General features: G+C 40.3%; 1 long non-coding RNA gene across 1 annotated transcript in view; it reads left to right on the top strand.

The window, feature by feature from the left end:
- Positions 1–658: 658 nt before the first annotated feature.
- The window catches only part of LOC109677054 (uncharacterized), a 28,165-nt gene continuing 20,278 nt past the window's right edge, over positions 659–8,545 (top strand). The window contains exons 1-2 of the long non-coding RNA XR_012440093.1: positions 659–715; positions 954–1,097. This is a non-coding gene — a long non-coding RNA (uncharacterized lncRNA). The remainder of the gene's footprint in view (positions 716–953; positions 1,098–8,545) is intronic.

The raw sequence follows: 8,545 nt of genomic DNA, 5'->3' as shown, positions 1-8,545 counted from the left end.
ATGATGGTGGCCCCAAAAGACTATAATGGATCTGAACATTTCCTGTTAATTAATGACATCATAGCAGTAATCACATCGGAACTACATGTTTGTGGTGATGCTGGTGTAAACATACCCACTGCATGGCCAGTCATATAAAAGCACAACAATACACTTATGTACAGTATGTCATACTTGATTGATAGTGACAAGAAATGACTATGTGACTAGCTTCTGTATTTACTATGCTGTACCTTTTATCATTATTTTAGAGTGTACTTCCTTCTGGTAGATGAAGTTTGCTATAAGACTCTGCCGTTATGATACCTGTAGCAGCCACACGAGTCTCATATTTACCTCATCTCTTAATTGCACAATTTCTCTTGTGCTTGATTTAATCTCATGTTGTATTGCTCATCATGGCCCTAGGAAGGTCACACTATCCTATATGTTCATGTTCTTTATAGCTTAAGTGTGGACCATGGCTGTCTGGTGTACCTAGGCAGCTATACCATCTAGGGTTGTGCAAGTACACTCTGTGATGACTGCACAATGACAAAATTGCCTGACAGTACATTTCTGAGAATGTGTCCCTGTCATAAAGGGACACATGATGGTGATTGTACTAATATTCCCTATCCTGTCTAACCTTCTCATGTTTTGTCTTTATTTTTGTGTTCCTTTTCTACTGAACTGGATGAGAGAGTCAGGTGGGATCTAACCCATCCTCCAGCAGGTAACTCACCAGCTCCTTCATTTTTTTTAACCTTTCATCAAAAGCACTTTGACCTGACATGTCAGAACTATAAACCAAGGCAGTAGGTTAATCAGGGTCCTGAGAAACTACAGGCCTTGTCCATGTGAAAGAAAGGATATGAGGATTAGGAGGGAGGAGGAAAACTTCTATTTGTATTAAAAAAATAATAAATCCAGGAGATATTCCCATTGTCACTGTATTTTTCTTAAATTTGCAGCAAAGGAGAATCAGGAAGAAACTTTGAATTTCAAATGTCATGACATTAGTCCCACATCTGAATCTGGAGAAGAACCAGCTCCTACCTTGTCCAGTCCATGTGGGACCTGGCACAGGGTTGTACCTCAGGAGTTCCTGGGATGGGGTAAGGATCTGCGGTGAGACAAGAGGACTCTTTGTTCACCAACAAGTATTTGTGTACAATCTACTGTGTGCCAGACACTGAGCCAGGTCCCAGAATATGATGGAGCACAAGATAATCAGGCACCTTACCATCCCACTCCTCCCCAGCTGAATCAGTTGGTTCCTCCTTTATTAGCTCTTTCCTTACAAGATCCCTGGACTCTCAAAACATTGGGACTCAGGCAATTGTTAGCTTCTCCATTTCCCAAACATAGCTGTAGTTTTTCCAGGCAAGGAACATGGCTTTGGTTCTTCTTATAACTGGGAGTAGACTGGATACCCAGAAAGCTATACATATTTGTGGATACATATTTGATTGAATGGATGGATGAATGGTGGAAGAATAGCCTGTGCAGCACATATTAAAATAAACCCAGCAATATGCTGCTGGACTTTGGACCACTTGAAGAGGTCGACTAATTTACTTTAGAAAAACTGATTTGGACTCTTTGGAGCCCAACTTTGAGAACCAAGTTGCCTATAAGACCATCTGTAGGATGTTGCTTATAAAAAAACAAAACAAAACAAAAACTTGAGAGATATTTGTTGTGCTGGGGATATGGCTCAGTGGTAGAGTGCTTGTCTAGCAAAACCCTAGGTTCGATCCCTAGCACCGAAAAAAAAAAACCCAAAAACCCAAATCATCAAAAGATGCTTGTTGGTGAGTGTTCAGGACAAAGTCATTTATCTCCTCTCAAAGTGCTGAGGTTTCCTGTGGAAGTCACTGCAGGGACACAAAGGAGTCTTACTGAATGTCAGGAAGTTGGGCTGTGCCTACCTCCTGGAGAAATCCAGACTCTAGAAGTTAAAGATGAAAGACAATGTGAGAAGATGAAGCCCCTTTACTGGTTTCTGGTTCCTTTTCACTGAGTAGACTTCCAGAATGCATGTGCTTGCTAGCAGCAGGGAATCCATGCCTCCAAGTAACAGGGGAGAAGCACTTTGCTGAAGAGTAGCAATAAGTCATATCTAAGTGCTCTCTCAGGTTGCTTTGCTCCTGCATGTCCTGCAGTTCTGGGGCTCCAACGTTCTGTCTATAGCTGACCCACTGAAGCAGGCATCAGGGACAGGTATGGGCCTGCCTAGTGAACATCTCCTGGTGAGGTAGTAAGTCCTGGAGCCTGCTGCTGTGTCTCTGGCTGATTTTTCTTGTTATCACTGTGGCATGGTGTAGAAGCAGGGAGCCCTGGCTCTCTGCACAGCCTTCAATCACTGCCACCCACTGACTCTCATAAGGAAGTCATCTTGCCCTTTCTTTTTCATCACAAGTTAGGAGATTGCTTTACCAACTCCTCTTAAAAATCCATCCTGCAAGTAAAGAAATACAAAAACAACTTTACTGCCAATGGGTAGTCAAGTCTGTAGAACATTCAGAATCCTGTCCAATGGTATGTACAGAGCTAGTATCTGAACAGACCTTAATAAGGGGATCATTACAAAAGTAAAGTTTAGGAAAAAAACCCCTAAGTAATGGTTCACTATTTGTGGCAAATGGCAGGAGTTTGATGACACCTGCCTGACTTAAGTGGGGACAAGAGGAAGTATATGTGCATGGGAGGGAGGGAGAGAGGGAAGGAGAGGGACAGGGAGAGAGATGGAGAGAGGAGAGAGAGAGAGAGAGAGAGAGAGAGAGAGAGAGAGAGAGAGAGAGAGAGAGAGAGAGAGAGAGAATGAGAGAGCGCAGTGGCTTAGCAGGGAAGATGCTGAGGGAATTCTTTGCTCTTTACACTTCTGCTTGGTGTCCTTTAATTGCTGAAGCAGCCATGAGTGAACAATGGAGTACTTGAGATGGAGTGTGCAGGTCAGCCTATCTGGTCACAGAGCAGGTCAAGGAAAGGTGAGGAGGAGTCTGAAGCAACAAATGGAAGATTTCCCAGCCCAGTCCCAGCCAGATACTTCATCACATTTGCCAAGATTTTCATGGGCCACTCTCACCAATGTTTTTGCCTAATGACTTAAGTGTCAAAGCCTCTATCAGCTCTTTTCAACACCCATGACTTTGAGGCTGCTAGACAGGCACCTGTAGGGTTGGGTGCTATGCTGGCAAGTAGGCATATAGCACTTATCTGTTTTGACGCATACTGACACTAGCCCTTGCTCTCTTGTTAATATCAGTGATCTTGATTTTAGATTGTCCCTGGAACTGCATTTAACATTATTCTTACAGAGACTTGACTCCCTCTAGTTGGTTACTGTAATCCTTGACCCTGCCTGCATCCCTTTTGCCATAGAGCAATGGTTTAATACCTTGCTCTCCTGATACCATGCCTGACCCTAACACTACCATCTTCATGCTCTAAATAGTTTGACTCCATCTTCAACAGTGAACAAGGGCCCATTTATCTGCAGACTTTATATTTTGGAAGACTTGACCCAATCCAGAGTTTATATATTCCTGTACTCATTCTCTTCTCAAACTTGTTCTGCTACCTGGGTCCTAGAGGGCAAAGCCATTTCTCTAAGTGTCCAATCATTATATTGGCTTAAAATAATATCTATACCTATCATAGAGCCACTTCCTCATCTTAGCTGAGGTCCTTGTTTTATTTCCTGGGTAGCCCTCTTGAGATGTCTGGATAGTGTGCCATGTATTTAGTCTTTAGCTTGGTTTATTCTAGGAACTCTGTTGTTCATTTTGAGGTTTCATCTATGTGCCTCAAACCTTTATATTGGCACTCTCTGGAACCAAGTCCTGGTTCCACTCCACTCTATTTTTCTGATTTGACCTTTTCTCTGGACTGGAACTTGGACTGTACTATTTACTTACCTAGACAAGGATATGAATTTTAATGTGCTTGCTTGGTTTTGTGCTGTGGTTTGTGTGTTGTTTGTATGTTCTTCAAAGTCCCTTTTGTTAAAGGTTTGGTCCCCAGAGTGGTACTATTGGGATATAGTAGAACTTTAGAACAATGGGTCTGATGGGAGGTCCTTAGGTCATTGGGAACATTCCCTTGAAGGGGATTATGAGACCTCAGTCTCTTTCTCTCTGCTTTCTGGCTTGTGATGTAGGTGGTTTGCTCCACTATACACTTCTGCTATGCTATACCTTCTTGGTACATTGTTTTGGCCAGAGGACCAAAGCAATGGTATCACCTAGTTTTGGACTGGAATGTCCAGAACCTTGAACAAAGATAAGCCTTTTCTCCTTATAAATTAATTGCCTCAGGTATTTGATTGTAGTAGAATGAAGCTAACTAATCCATGGTGATTTCCAGACCCCACCCCCATCCAACCTGTTCTTAACAATCAGACCTCTCAGTAGTGTTTTAGAAGTTTAAGGATTCTCTTATAGACTTTCAGATTAATTCTCCTACATTTTTCAAAATATACAGTTTTATATTTCTATCTAGGATAAGGAGATGCTTCAACAAAATTAGATGTAAGAGTGTGGGCATAAGGAATAGTGCTTGGATTGAATATATCTTTGCATCAATGTATTAAATGCACCATTTAGAATGTCCCACATTATTTTATATCTTGAAAAGAAAATGTCTGTCAGACAAGAAAGACATTGTACATTTAAGTGCTTTTAAGAATTCTCACAGCACGTTTGGGAAAGCACAATTGAGGGAAGTCATCTGGCACTTGCCTGAAAAAGTGGCAACTAAATTTGATGCTTCCTCTACTCATGAGTGTTATTACCCTATAAAGTGATCTCAAGGTAGTTGCATATAACAGAGAAAAACAAGTTTAAGAAGGACCATGGATTGAGCTGGTATCTTTTCCAGGACACAGATCTGAGCTGATGACTCTTAATTAGAACTCTCCTATGACCCATTCCTGGAAATCTCAATGCAAAATTTCATCAGTATTTTGTGCAATGTTTTATACAAAGCATGCACGCACACACACACACGAAGTGCTGATGAACAATTAAAGTTTACATGTTCAAATTCTATTCAACATCCCTAATATTAACTTCCATCCTGGCAGTTTTTATAATGCCGTATTCTTCACCGTCACTGTCACCATCATTCCTGACCCTCCGTACTAGTTAGGAATGATTCCTATTGCAACAGAAACCCCAACTCAAACTGGCTACAAATAACAAATACTTTATTCCTCATAACAGATTTTTCATGATGACAGTCTCTATAGTTGGTTGATTTTACAGCTTTGTAAGGACATCAAGTATTCGGGTCCTGGTTATCTCTCTTCTGTGTCATACCAAGGCTGTTAGTAAATAACAGCACCCATTCCAGGTGAGGTAAAATATTGTTCAGGGAAAAGAAGAGTCATTGGCTCTTCCAGTGCCTCTATAAGAGAGCAAAGAATCTTTGCTCAGGAGCTTCCTCTCATGACTGAGTCATGACGGTAGGATCACAAGCTCATTCCTATAGCAGTTACTTAATGTGATTGCATTTTGTGTGTCCTCTGAAGTGAAATAGATCTTGGAGATCAATGATAATGTTTGCCACACATTTGTATAGTGACTTCAGCTTACCAAATGCTTAATGCATTTATCCAACATCTTTGTAAGACATGGAAGGCAGGTGTTATTATTCCCATTTTATATATAAGATGATGGAGGCTCACAGAATATTTTGTTCTTAAGAAACGTGCTTCTTCAAAGAATGGAAGAAATAGAATATAATCATCTTAAAATCCCAAGTGAAAGAATGAATCTAGTTAATGATCATAAATAACTGCTAAACCATCACATAAATGGCTGGTGAAACATTATAATGGACTGATCTGACAATTTTAAATCTGTTCATCAAACTTACCATCACAAAAACAAGAGACAGTCACATACTATGACCTCCTGATGCAATATAACAGCAAGTAAGTACATAATGCAAGCTTGACTCTCATCAACCTCTAAGTCCAAATACCAGTTTATATGATATATAGGGGACAGATCAACAATCAGAAGACATCTTGAAAGTGCAATGAAAATCAAGAAGGTGAGAAATTCTATAAAGCAAGCAATTTGGTTTCTTCAATAGATAAAGTGCAAGAAAAAAGAAAGAGGCAGGGGGAGTGTATAGATTAAAAGAGACTCAAAAGACATATCAGCTAAATGCAGTTTGGACCTTGTTCAACTTCTGATTTGAACAATATTAATTTTAATAAAGCAATCTGAGTCCATGTAGGCAATTGTTTTCATGGTAGCTGAAACTTTGATGTATCAAGGAATGTTTTAATTTTGTTGCATATAGTAATGCTAAGTATCTTTTAGGAATACCTTTTGAAATGTTCATGAATGGAATTGCATATTGTCTGGGATTTGCTCTCAAATAATGTGGTACAAAAGAGTGACATTAGCATATGATAGAATAGGAAGCCCCAGAGCCTCCTTCTCCCCTGGAGAAGTTGCCCATGTGAGCATGAAACCAATTGCATTAAAGCCCAGTAGGAAAATCTATGATATTCACTCCCCAGAGTTCCTTCTCTCAGCATAATACATTATTATTAAGAGAAAACTCCCAAATAAGCTGAGTGTGGTGCATACCTATATAATCCCAGCACTCAGAAAGCTAAAGCAGGAGGGTAATGAGTACAAAGGCAACCTGGGCTATATAGTGAGACCCTACTTCAATAAACAAACAAACAAACACCCCCTCTCAACTCTTTCTACTCCCTGGGAAAGAAAATGAGAAGAGTATAACACATGTCAAACATTCTGACTTTTCAGGGGTCTGCCTAAGGACCCGATCTCTGTCTTGTCTGAGTCTAAGTAGTGTCAGGCACAGGACACTGGATTTGATGCTTGAGAGAACAAAGGTGAGAAGTATGGCTTTGGTTGAGCACCATGGTTTCATAGACAGGTGCCAGGATGGAGCTCCCAAGTAGAATCTGGAAACCTCTTCACTTATGCACAAACCCAGAGAGAACATATCCCAAAAAAGACTGAGAGGTCTCCAGAATCCCTAGCCAGGCTGATTGGTGAAGGATTTCCCTGTACAAAACCAGACTACATAAACTAGGAGAAGTGGCTCATTTTTCAAATGCCAAGGTCCCAACAGAAGATAACAAGCATACAAAGGAACAGGGAGATATAACCCAATCAAAGGAACACATTAAATCTCAAGAAACTGGCCCTTATGTATGAATACCACATTTTCTTGATCTATTTTTTAGTTGTGGGGCATCTTGGCTGTCTCCATAGCTTGGCTATTATAAATAGTGGTGCAATAAACATGGGTGTGCAGGTGCTTTTGTTGTAACTTTAGTCTCATTCGTTCAGGTATATCCCTAGGAGTGGTATTGCTGGATCATATGGTAGATCAATGCTTAGTTTTTAAGAAGCCTCCATATTGTTTTCCAGAGTGGTTACACTAGCTTACATTCCCACCAGCAGTGTATGAGGGTTCCTTTCTTCCTGCATCTTCGCCAACATTTGTTGTCGGTGGTGTTCTTGATGGTAGCTATTGTAACAGGAGTGAAGTGGAATCTTAGTGTCGTTTTGATTTGCATTTCCTTTGTGGCCATTTTTTCATGTGGTTTTTTTTTTTTTTTTTTTGTCATTTGGACTTCTTCCTTTGAAAAAGTTCTGTTTAGTTCAGTTGCCCACTCTTTATTGGGTCATTGATTTTTGGGGAGTTTAGTTTTTTGAACTCCCTGTATATTCTGGTTATCAGTCCTTTGTCTGATGTATAGCTAGCAAATATTTTCTCCCACTCTGTGGATGGTCTCATCAATTTAGAGACCATTTCTTTTGTGGTGCAGAAGATTTTTAATTTCATGTAGTCCCACTTGCCCATTCTTTTTCTTAGTTGCTGGGCTGATGGAGTTCTACTGAGGAAATCCTTGCCTATTCCTATTGTTTTCAGGGTATTCCCTGTTCTTTAATGTACTAACTGCAAGGTTTCAGGTCTGATATTACGGTCCTTCATCCACTTTGAGTTGATACTAGTACAGGGTGACAGGCATGGATCTATTTTCAGTTTTTTGCAGGCAGATAGCCACTTTTCCCAGCACCATTTGTTGAAGAGGCTGTCTTTTCTCCATATGTTTTTGGTGCCTTTGTCAAAGATAATGCTGGCATAGCTGCATGGATTCATATCCAGGTCCTCTATTCTGTTCCACTGGTCTTCATATCAGTTTTTGTGCCAGTGCCATGCTGTTTTTATTGCTATGGCTCTGTAGTATAGTTTGAAGTTGGGTATTGTGATACCTCCAGTTGCTCTTTTTCCTCTGTATTGCCTTTGCTATTCACAGTCTTTTGTATTTCCAAATGAACTTTAGGGTAGATTTTTCAATCTCTGTGATGAATGGCATTGGAATTTTGATGGGTATTGCATTGAACATGTAGATTGCTTTTGGTATTTTTACTATGCTGATTTCACCAATCCATGAGCATGGGAGATCTTTCCATCTTCTGTAGCCTTCCTTGATCTCTTTCTTCAGTGGTGTGTAGTTCTCCTTGAAGAGGTCATTTATGTCCTTTGTTAAGTTTACTCCTAG

This window comes from Castor canadensis, chromosome 12, assembly GCF_047511655.1.
Source record: "Castor canadensis chromosome 12, mCasCan1.hap1v2, whole genome shotgun sequence".
In the NCBI taxonomy this organism is placed as follows: Eukaryota; Metazoa; Chordata; class Mammalia; order Rodentia; family Castoridae; genus Castor; species Castor canadensis.
This window is presented reverse-complemented; position numbering and strand designations above follow the sequence as displayed.